At 48.4% G+C, this 11,873-nt stretch overlaps 1 long non-coding RNA gene across 1 annotated transcript; it reads right to left on the bottom strand.

Moving 5' to 3' along the window:
• Positions 1 to 645: 645 nt before the first annotated feature.
• On the bottom strand, positions 646 to 11,790 carry LOC128344170 (uncharacterized). The gene is made up of 2 exons (XR_008315702.1): positions 8,147 to 11,790; positions 646 to 1,205 (listed from the first exon to the last, which is right to left on the bottom strand). It is a non-coding gene; the product is annotated as an uncharacterized LOC128344170 (long non-coding RNA).
• Between the last annotated feature and the right edge of the window lie 83 nt (positions 11,791 to 11,873).

Here is an 11,873-nt window from a genome sequence, read left to right on the forward strand (position 1 = left end):
TGTTATTTCTCTGTGTAAACCACCCTGAGCCATTTTTGGAAGGGCGGTATAGAAATTGAATAATAAATAAATAATCCCCAGCCCCAGTGGCCTCTAGTTGGGGATGATGGGAGATAAGAACATAAGAACAGCCTTGCTCGATCGGTCCCAAGGCTGATCTAGTCCAGCATCCTGTTTTACACAGTGACCCACCAGATGCCACAGGAAGGCTACAGCAAGAGTTGAGGCACACAGCCTCCAAAATGGCCACCATGCCAAGGGGAGAAGGCTAAAGAGCTGGCCGAACCGGCTGGAGTAGGCAATAAGAAGAGCTGGTGTGTGGGGGGGTGATCTCTGCAGATCTCCCCGCCACCTCCAGGAATTCCCCCGATGGGGATAAGGTTAAAAAAATTCTTTAACATAAAAAGGTCCACGAACCCCCACCCCCGGACTGAATTGACCAGGTGGTTGTTCAAGGGGGTGCTGGACTGAACTGGCCTGGTTGGGTTTGAGTCTAGACTCAAACCGAACCAGGCCAGCCGGTTCCATGCACATCCCAAGCCTACACGTGAGAAAACCGATAGCTGCAGAGGATGTGTTTGCACTAGAGAACTCCCCCTTCAGCTCCCCATTTTTGTGAGTTAAAAACCAACTCTGAGAGGCTCGTAAAAAGAAATGAATTTTAAAAACCAGTTTTATTCAATTACTACAGACTACTTCCATCTGAGGCTTTCTCAGCTTTTAGGTACAGTTAAGAATACTTAGTAGGAATACAAAGATAGGTTGTCTTAATGCATGCTTAAACGTTTACAGAGGGTTTTGCAACACCCTAGTTGTATTGAGTGTAGGCTAGTGTTTCTTATTTTAATTATGTTACAGGTAAACTATAATAGAACAGTATCCAGAATATGCAGAGCACACAAAAAATAAATATAAGATTTAGTCTGACAAAACAAACTTTCCTCCAAATTAATCTTTCCGAAGCCATAAGCCCTGGCTCCTTGCCTTGAACTCACCAAACCCCTGGTGAGAATTCAAGCTTCCTACCCTCCTGTCTTTCAAGGATCTGCAGAATTATTCTCCTGCAGCCAACCTCTATGGCCATGTGTCCTCCTGTGCACCTTCAGCCAAGCCTTTTCACCAAAGAACTCCCTTCTCCTTGGCAACAGCTCTCTAGGTCCCAACCACCTGGTGTGCTGATTGGCTGAGCCCTGGAGTTCACCAGCCTGTCAAGACAGGGTTCACTTCTGGTTAACTCTTTAGAGGGAGGGGAGGTAGATCACTACAGAGTCATTTACACAAAAACATGAACATGGGCACACGTGTCTGTACACACCTACAACATGATGTCTGAATAGGGCTCATGACTGATGGGAACAAGAGAGTAGGATTTTCCTCCTTGGTTGTTTTGAGTGTGACGAAATGCCACTTCCAGAAACAAGGTGCCAATAACTTGGGGGGTGTCAGTGTGTTGTGCCTGAGAGGGAAGAATATGACCCCCGCTTTGATTTTTAATTTTGAAGAGACTGCTAGGATATGCAAACTTTTCCCTTTCCACTTTCCAGGTGGGCAGTGTGTGTTTGTGTGTGTGTGTGATTTCTCTAATTATCTTGATTCAGCATCCAGTCTCTAGCGAAGACCTTTCCTCTGGCTGCTCTGGCTATAGATGCTCCATTAAGGCTGAAAATCCAATACAGTTGCCATTTCACTGACGTTTCAATTGTTCTGTCTCTATCTCTTTCTCCCGCTCCAACCCTCACCTGCTAGCTGTGCTTTGGGCACATTTCAAGTCCCTCAGCAAATATATTCAGTTGCCTGGTTTTCCCGTAAGTAGCTGGCATGATTCTCAGACATGAGGGAAGGGGAGAGGCATAGAGAGGATGGAGGGAGCTCACAGAGAATGACTGATCCGATAAATGCTTGTGTCTGGATGTCTGCCCTCCTTCTCCAAGCTTTATTCTAGGAATGATTTATTTGTCAGATCAGCATTGCCTCTTCTCTGCATCCTTATGTTGACCTCATTTGTGAGGCTTGCCCTGAACAGATCACAGTACCAAGCTATCACAGAGACCATTTTCTTTCAAAAATACCAAAAATGGCTTACAAAAAGATCGTAATCAGTGAGTTTTTAAAAATTATATGTGTATATGTTTTGAACTATACTGAAAGATTACGTCCCCCCCCCCGCACACACACTCTGATTGGCCCTGAGAATCCCTGCACCTCTCTCGGGACAGCCTTACATGCATAGATTGTACATACATTGTAGGTGTGTGTTGAACAGAATATAGGGCTTGCATTGCTAGTGTTCAGGGTTTTAGCATAAAGACTCTGGCTCCTGTCCTGCTTTACTTATTTTGAGCTCAGACATGCTGCCCAGGACAGAATGGTTAATATATTTGACTGAAGCATCCAGATAAAACTTGATGTGTGAGCACTGTAAGATATTCCCCTCAGGGGACGGAGCCGCTCTGGGAAGAGCATCAGGGGCGTAACAAGGCTGGAGTGGGCCCAGAGACAAAATTCTAAAATGGGCCCCTCGCTGATACACACACACATCACAATATATAGTCATGTGACTTGCCTCTGGGGGGGCCCCAGGCAGCTGCCTCCCCTTGCCTGATAGTAGTTACGCCCCTGAAGAGCATCTAGGTTCCAAGTTCCCTCCCTGGCATCTCCATGATAGGGCTGAGACTCCTGCCTGCAACCTTGGAGAAGCCGCTGCCAGTCTGTGAAGACAATACTGAGCTAGATGAACCAATGGTCTGACTCAGTATAGGGCAGCTCCCTATGTTCCTAAGACTGCTGGAAGGCTGCAGAAAGAGTAGAGAATGAGGCTCAACCCTTGCTCAATTAAATCCATGATCTGTACTATCTTACCTTGAAAACCCTCCGTGACTTTGCTTCCACCGTTATCTTTCTGTCCTCACTCATCTCCCTGGCTGTGGCCTCTTCCTCTTTCCTTCCTTGGATTCTGCCACCCTCAGAAGACCACATCCTTTCTTAAATGACTCCACCCATTCTCCCTCACATTGCCACCTTCTGCCTGGAACTCCCACTCTGCAAACATCTGCATGGTGCCACCCTTCTGTTTTCAAATCCTTCTTCAAAAGTCATCTCTCCCTGCTTGGCTTATCCCTTGGTCCGACTCCTCACCTACTATAGAAACCAGTCCTAAGATAGGAACATAGGAAACTGCCATATACTGAGTCAGACCATTGGTCTAGCTCAGTATTGTCTTCACAGACTGGCAGCGGCTTCTCCAAGGTTGCAGGCAGGAATCTCTCTCAGCCCTATCTTGGAGATCCTGCCAGGGAGGGAACTTGAAACCTAGATGCTCTTCCCAGAGCAGCTTCATCCCCTGAGGGGAATATCTTGCAGTGCTCTAAGTCGAGAGCCAGCGTGGTGTAGTGGCTAGAGTGCTGGACTAGGACCGGGGAGACCAGAGTTCAAATCCCCATTCAGCCATGAGACTTGCTGGGTGACTCTGGGCCAGTCACTTCTCTCTCAGCCTAACCTATGTCACAGGGTTGTTGTGAGGAGAAACTTAAGTATGTACTACACCGCTCTGGGCTCCTTGGAGGAAGAGCAGAATATAAAATGTAATAAAATAAATAAATAAGTGTAGTATTTGTAAATATTCTTCCACTATTGCCTTTGCTTCTGCCCCCCCCCCATCCCTCCCCACTCCTGTCCTGTCAAAATGTAGATTGCAAGCTCCTGAAAGCAGGGATGCTTAACAAAGAATAATCTGCAATTGTTCCCTTAGGGAAAACTGGGATAGAATCTCAAACCACTTTTTGAGGGGGTGGGATTGGGCAAGCTTTTTGGACCTAAGCTGGCCACCATAGCCATTGCCCTTTTATTACCTCTCTATAGCATTTTCTAAGGCACCAAGTGCCTTACAGTAATTGTCTCTCTTATCTTCGCATAAGGACATTTAAATTGCCTCTTCTAAAGAGGCGGCTGAAGGAGAAAGCAACAACAACTTGCTCATGTAACACTGTCACTGCTGAACAGGAATTTGAATCCGTCTCCCCAGCTGCTCCAACCCTCACCAGTTCCCTTCTATTCATGCTCACTACTCCCCCCACCCACCTTAGAAACAAAATCCAGCCTCCCTGGAGAGTCTGAGTCATATAGTCCGGGGGTTAGAGTTCAAAGTGGGAAGACCCAGGTTCAAATCCCCAATCAGCCATGAAGCTCACTGGGAGATCTTGGGCCAATAACTCTCTCTCAGCCTAATGTGCCTAGGCTGAGTGTTGTGAGTATATAATGGGGGTCAAGGTGGCACAGAACCACATACACTGCCCTGAGCCTACCCTTGCTCACATCATGCCCTGGGACCCTGCATTTATTTTGTTTAAACGTTATGAAGTGTTCTTTATTCTAGGGCTACTTCACATCTGATGCTGTAGCAGTTTCCTGCACTAAGCAGAGGACTGGATTAAGATGACATCTAAGATTCCTTCTAAATTCTATTATTCCCAGACAGGGATTCTTAACCAGAGGTACATAGACCGTCTGGCTATCCATGAGGCAGGTCCAGGTGGTCTGTGGAAAATCTTTGCTGCACTGAATTAGATTCGCTTCTTGGTGAGTCAGAATAAAGTTCTTGAAAATAACTAACCTGAGTAGTTATTTCCCTCCTCTAACTTTTACTGGAGCCTTAGGAAGATATATTATACACATGGGATGGTGGCCCATGGGTAATACTTGAGGTACAAATACTTCTATAAGTGCAAAAAGGGTTTTGAACCCCTGTTCCAAGAGGAGGCCATCATAGCAAGAGGAGCCATTGTAGTGATGTGCTGAGACAGTTTCCTCCATGCTAGCACAAATATAAAAAAATAACAGGTTAGTTCTGGCATGGAGAAAGCCACCCCAACCACATGGCAAACAGACTTTTTGTTGCCATGTGATAACAGCCATAATGGAAAACAACTCTCCCAAGTGACAAGCTTATCACAAGGGTATTCCTCCTCCGCTGATGGCATGAGCTGCTTCTGGTGGTTGGCTTTAGTTAAAGTTTGGGATTTGTGTGTTTCTGGGTGTGTGTCTCAAGCAGCAGGGGAATAAGCACTGTAATAATAGCAAGGGCAGGGTTTAATTTTTTGCTTGTCTTTTAATCGATGGTTGGCTGGCTGGCTGGCTCTCTGGCCTCAGCACTTCCTGCCGATGATGGATCGGGCCTCTCAGGTTTTTGTTTTGCTAAGCTCCATTAGTTGCTAAGAGCCCTCAGGGCTTGCAAAAAGGGCTCACCAATCTGATTATGCAGCTTCTGTTCTATATTTGCTCTGAAAGGGCACATTACGACTACCAGAAATGATCTGTAATCTCTGCAACACTTTCAGCGTGCAGAGTGCTTTACAATGCTTTGTCTCATTTGTGCTCATAAACCTCTTGATAACCAGCAATTCATATTCCTAATATCAATTACCGGAGGGGGATAAAAAGGGAGAGACAATCAATCGGGAAATTAAGGTCCCCTTACAGTCTTGTCAATTGGCTGAGTAATAGGAAACAGAATTTCAGTGCCAAGGGAAGCTTTTTTCCCTTTTGGCAAACAGCAGTTGTGGGGTGGGGGTCCAATCCAGACAGGGACCATGGCACAGGGCAAAGTCCCACTATGGTCCTGACCCAGCTGCTATTTTCAAAAGAGCCTGCCATCACAAATTGTGAGTTACGGCCATAGTTTAGAACCACCCCCGCCCGCCCACCGTCCCCATTTCACATGACGTTACAAGTCTGAACAACAAAGGCACATGTTTTATTTATTTTTTATTTTATTTGTACACCTCCTCAAACTTCAGTCTGAGTGGTTTACATCAACATAAAACACATTTTAAAAAATTAAAACCCTAAAAATTTTAAACCACACAGCTAGTTAAAAAGCTTGGGTGAATAAGTGTGTTTTTAGTGACTTTTTACAAGTTGTCAGAGATGGGGAGGTTCTGATTTCAGCAGAGAGCACACTCCAGAGTCTCGGGGCTGCAAGAGAGGGGGCCAATCCCTGTGTAGCCATCAGAGGATCTGGTGGCAACTGCAGAGGAACTTCTCCAGAAGATCTCAATGGGGGGTGGAGCTCATAGTGAAGAAGACGTTTTCTTAAATACCCTGGGTCTAAGCTGCTTAGGGCTTTATACGTTACTAGCCTATCTGCACAGAGCATCTGTGCACTCTTTCGGGCCGGCTGCTCTCTCCTGCCCCCTCTCTTGCCCTCCCTCCCGCCCCACACTCTTTTGCCCACCCTCCTGCTCCCCTCTCTTGCCCTCCCTCCTGCCCCACACTCTTTTGCCCTCCCTCCTGCTCCCCTCTCTTGCCCCCTGCCCACCCCCCCTCCCTCCTGTTCCCCACTCTCTTGCCCCCTCCCCCACTCTTGCCCTCCCCCTAGCCCCTTCCTCCTGCTCCCCTCTTGCCTCCTGCCCCTCCCTCCTGCCCCCTTTTGTCCCCTCCCCCACACTCTCTTGCCCTCCCCCCCTGCTCCCCTCTCTCTTGCTCCCTGCCCTCCCCTGCCCCCTCCCTCCTGCTCCCTTCTCTCTTGTCCTCCCTCCCCTTCCATTCCTCTGCTCCCACCGCCCTGCACTGTGCCTCTTACCTCAGCGGGTGGCGAACAGGGAATCTCAGCCCGTTTCCCTCCTACTCCGGCCTCCAACAGGAGCCGGGGCTTTGCACCGCCTCTTGTTTCCTACTCACCCCTCTTACCGGTGTCTACTCTGGCTGTCCTGCGGCCACCGCCTTCCGCTCCCACTCCTGGCGGCCAGGCCAGGCCACCGCCGCCGCCTCCTTGTCCTTACCTGGGACGGCCTGACCTAGCCAGGTCATCCCGCCGCCTCCCAGCGGCCAGCCAAGCCGGCCTCCTCAGGCCATTTTGTGGCCTGCTGCTACCGCCCACTGCCATTTTTTCTTGCCTGCAACACTTGCCCTTTGGGGGCGGAACTCTCGCAATATGTTGTGAGAGTTCCGCCGCCAAATTCAGGACACACATGCCAGCTAAGAGAATTAATTATATAGATAACCAGCACCTTGTATTTTGCCCAGAAATTTATTGGCAGCCAGTGTAGTTCTTTTAATATAGGAGTAATGTGCTCTCTTCGAGATGACCTGGAGACCAACCTGACTGCTGCATTCTGTACCAACTGCAATTTCCAGACTATGTACAAAGGCAGCCCCACACAGAGCGCACTGCAGTAGAAAATCTGGAGATTACCAGCAAATGTACCACTGTTCTGAGGTTGTTTATCTCAAGAAATAGACACAGCTGGCATATCAGCCAAAGCTGATAGAAAGCACCTCTGGCTGGCCACTACCTCAACCTGAAACACCAGGGAAAGGTTTGCATCTGGAAGCACTCCCAGACTGCATACCTGTTCCTTTTGGGGAAGCGTGACTCCATCCAGAACTGGCAGATCAAGTGTCAAAGTACCACCATCTTATCTGGATTCAGTCTCTTATCCCACATCCAGCCCGTCACTGCCTCTAGGCAGGCATTACCTTCTCCTGATGATGTTGACATGGAGAAATAGATTTGGGTATCATCAACATACTGATAACACTCTGCACCAAATCTCCTAATGATCTCTCCCAGTGGTTTCATGTAGATGTTACAATATGGAGCCCTAGGGGACACAGGTGGTTTTTTTTTGGTTCCTGTTCAATATCTATGGAGGCTTTTCAGAGCTCTAGCCTGAACACATTTCAGAACTGGGACAAGATCTTGCTGACATTGCAAGTATTTGATGATGAGATTGCAATAGCAGTTAGAAAGCACAAATGAAAGTTTCATCATCTCTCTAGCCCTCCTCAGTTAACAAGTGTTTATACTTCTTAACTGGCTTCTCTTCACAATGACCCTGTGATGTAGGTTTGGCCGAAAATATAGCAACTTGCTCTAGAGGTCACACAGTAAGCTTCGTGGCCAAGGCTGTGTATATTTGGGAATGATGTCCAAGTGCCACACAAGCACAGGATTTGGTATTGGATTCAGAATTAAATATCCTGAGAATCTCAGCTTTCTTTTTTCTTTAAAAAGCACGTTTCTAACCTTTAGGGCTGTGGAAGATAAGCTCAAAGGTGTGCAGTCAACGCTTGCTGACATTTCAGAAGCTGCAAGGATTAACCAAGAATTTCCAGTAGGCAGAACTTCAATGGTCTGCCAGTCACTTACCTCTCAGTCTAATCTATCTCACACGGTTGCAGTGAGGATCAACACAACCATATAAACCGTTCTGGGCTCCTTGAAGGAAGAGCAGGATATAAACGTAAAAATAAAGTTAAGCAAGAGGTGTTGTGAGCCACCACAAACAGTAGTTCTCCTGGAGGGGCATGTTATAAACATTTTAAATAAATACATGCAAACTTGCTTAATATCTCAGTGTACAGAGGTCACACAGTTCAGCCTTTCATAGTATAGAATTCTGAATTTTCTTGGCACAGGTGTGCAGACAGCTGCATGCCGCATGGATGGACAGATTCCAAGTGCCAGTCTTGCAAATCCACACCCAGCACTTTGCCCACCGCATCACACACGCCTCATTAAATGTGCAAAAGTCCCCACTGCTCCAAGCCTGCCTCATCTTCCTCCTAAACTAATGAAAACAGGCGCCAGCATTTTCCAAACCTATTAACTGTGGCTGGCATTAATACATCTAGATATTGGCAGCCTCAGTAGGGGCCCAAGGACTGGACAAACTGCTCCATGGTCCTCTTACTGTTGGAAGTGGCGCTCTGGTAGGCTGTTGGGAGTGTGGGCTCTCCTCTGCCACAGGCTAGGAGATTTCTATGCCTTCCATTTTTGTGCAAGCAAAGAGGTATTAGAAGACAGAGATACAGCTGCATTGTGCAACCGCAGCAGCTGTTCCATGCCCCAACCTGGCCCATTTTTCACTGGACTGAGAATGCTTCCATCTGGGCAAGTTCATACATCTTCCATCACAATGACTACAAAGGGATGGCTTGTATGTGCAAAATGGCCAGCACAGCTTCAACAAATTTCATAGACAGACCTTTCCTACCACCTCACATCCCCCCAAACATAATACTTCTCAGTGGAACCAGTTTACAAGAACAGCTGTCAGCCAGGCAGATGATACTTTTTGTGTATGTTTGTGTGAAAAAGCTCATTGCAGATTTCAAATCACTGAGACAGAGCTGCGGCAGAATCCTGTATGGTTCTGTGAGTGCCCAAGCAAGGGCGAGCTGTTTAGCTGAGCCACACTTTCCAATCCTGCTGCCTAAGGAGTGCTTCACACACTAGATCTTTCTGTATGGAAAGGTCTGGTAACAGGATAATGCCTGAAAGCTTTGGGCAAATAATCACAGGGGCGCTTGCAGCAAATTTCCTTGTCACACAGGTTGATCCTCAAATGGGATGTACACATTTTCCCTACAATGAAAAGGGAAATCTTAATGCATGAAGTGGCTTCAAGATAAGTAACCAAGTAGGCAGTGGTAGGCTCTTGGGGAGGAGGAGGGAAGAGTACGCCATGGACGACAGACAGAAGGGAACTACAGTAAAGGTAGAGAGGTACAAAGGTGGGGTGAGGGACCACAGGATACTGACAGAGCAGGTGTGAGCACACTGTCATCTAAGAGCAACATGCGGCTCTTGAGGAAGAAAAGAGAAAAGTCAGGTTGCCCTTGTTTACTGGAGATTTTTGCCATGGTAAATTATAGCTGTGGGGGAGGTAATCTGGATTCCTGTGGTAGAGGCACCCCCTCCCCACCACACTGTGATCCTAATCCAGCTTCTATTTACAGAATTAAAACAAAAACAACGACCAAGCACCCTAACCTCAGTCACATCCCACAGTGATGTTCAGTTTGATAAAAAGGGAGCCTGGGAAGAAAAAAAAGACCAGTGTTGGTGACTGAAGCATGGCCCCCAGAGAGATCCAAAGGCATGGTGAGGTGGAAGAGAGCTGGTGCACGGAGCTCTCCCCGGGTACCTGCACGGAGCAGGGGGGTTGGACTAGAAGACTGCCAAGATCCCTTCCAACTTTCAGGTTCTATGGAAGCAACAGGGTTGGCTGGGGACTGGCGGGGGGGACAAACAGAAGTGGGAGGGCTGCAGGAAACAAGGGGAGGGGACATAAAGCATTGCCATGGAGGGTGAGGGTGGCTGCTGGGTGGAAGAAACAGTTGTTATCTGAGTAAGCACGGGCTGTGATGAGATGGCTGGGCAGGGAGGAGCACCAAGGGCCACCAGCCAAATAATTCAGTATGCAGTTCTTCAGCTCAGAAACACTAGCCATGCCTAACAGAGATGGAATGGTGGGGATATATCCCATCAGAATGCAGGGCCAATCACAATGCGATAACATACGCCTGTGAACAGGAGATGGGGAAAAGTGTCAGAATAGGTGGCATGGTGTGACAATCTGCAAGTCTTTGTAACTGAGAAGGTTTCTGTTTTAAAAAAGGCTGTAGCCACCAAGATTGGTGGGTGGGATGGAGTGTCAGGAAAGCTTGCAGAATAAGTATGCAAGCCTGTGTATTGGTGTGTGCACGCAGGAGTGAATTCGACTGGTTGCATTACCTATGACTTGCATATTGCGTGTGTGAGTGCATGCACGTCCACCATTTCATGCTTGCTGAATAGGCAAGCACCTTTCAAAATGTGACATAGTATGCAATGGTGGTCATGGTGGCATTGTGAATATTCCTCTCTCCTACTACAGATGGGAACAAATCCATGAGGAGTGCCTTGTTGGAAGATGGGGTCACTACTGTACAGGCTGTTTGGTCGTCAGGATCCCATGTGCCAAAGGGCACAGGTTGGAAGAGTCTGTGCCGAGAAGAGGGTTTGCCCCCTGAATCCCTGGTGAACCCCCTCGTTTCAGCAGAGTGGGTAACAGTGGTTAAAGCAAAGGATGGAAAGGCAGAGTGCCTGGGTTCTCTCTCTTTCCCAATGGATTATGTAGTGCTAAGTCCTCTCCTCCCCTTGGCACCTTAGTTTTATTCCCTGGAAGGTGAAATGCCATTTTGCATCCCAAGGTGGGGGGGGGGGAAATCCTCCTATCTGATATGGGGAACAACTTCCCAATGAGTAGAAAGTTACTGAGGGAAAAATGCACACACCATGTTTTGCCCCTTATGCAGGGGTGTCGTGGCTATAATGGAGCCGGCTCCTAAGGGCCCCCAGCTCCACCCCTCCCTATTGTCTTCATTATCTCCCTCACTCCGAGGGGCCGCTGGGGAGAGGGGCGAACGCGGCCCCCTCCCCTAGCTACGGTATGCCCCTGCCCTCATGTTATAAACAACACAACATGTTTACTCAGGAGTAAGCCCCACAGTGTTCAATGGAGCTTACTCCCTAGTTGGTGTGTAGGGAAAAAGCCTAAAGGAGATTAATATGCCCTAAATTTAAAAGATAAGGCAACACTTTCCCCACGCAGGCTTGCACAGAGACGCTCCTTTTCCGGGCTAGGGCTCAAATGGGAGAGGTCTCCAGAGTCCCACAAAGACAGACCTTTCTACTTGCTTGCTTCCCCCAGAGCTGAGCAGAGAACCAACCGGCGGCTGTCTTGCGTTGTGCTTAGTTCCGCTGCCTCCGCCATGGAGACAGACCCTCAAGAAAGGTGCAACTCTCCGCTCTTTCTTTCTTTCTCAGAGCGGGAGTCCGGGAGCAGCCCAGCCCTGAAGCGACGCCCAAGTTCGCTGTCCACAGGGCTGCAGTACTACTTATGCGCACTCCCTTGGCAGCAAGCAGCAGCAGCCCCCTTGAATTGGGTGGGGACTGACTTCTGAGCTGCATACGACCGGATCATCCCTCCAGCAAAATGGAGGGTGGTCGCCCGGGTTGGGCTCGCTCCTCCCCCACGCCCCGGCGGAGCATCTTTTCCAGGGCGCGTTGGGTTGGGTTGGGAGGCTCCCCTTCCCCGCCGACAGGGCTG

The sequence above is a fragment of the Hemicordylus capensis genome, chromosome 2 (assembly GCF_027244095.1).
Source record: "Hemicordylus capensis ecotype Gifberg chromosome 2, rHemCap1.1.pri, whole genome shotgun sequence".
Taxonomy (NCBI): Eukaryota; Metazoa; Chordata; class Lepidosauria; order Squamata; family Cordylidae; genus Hemicordylus; species Hemicordylus capensis.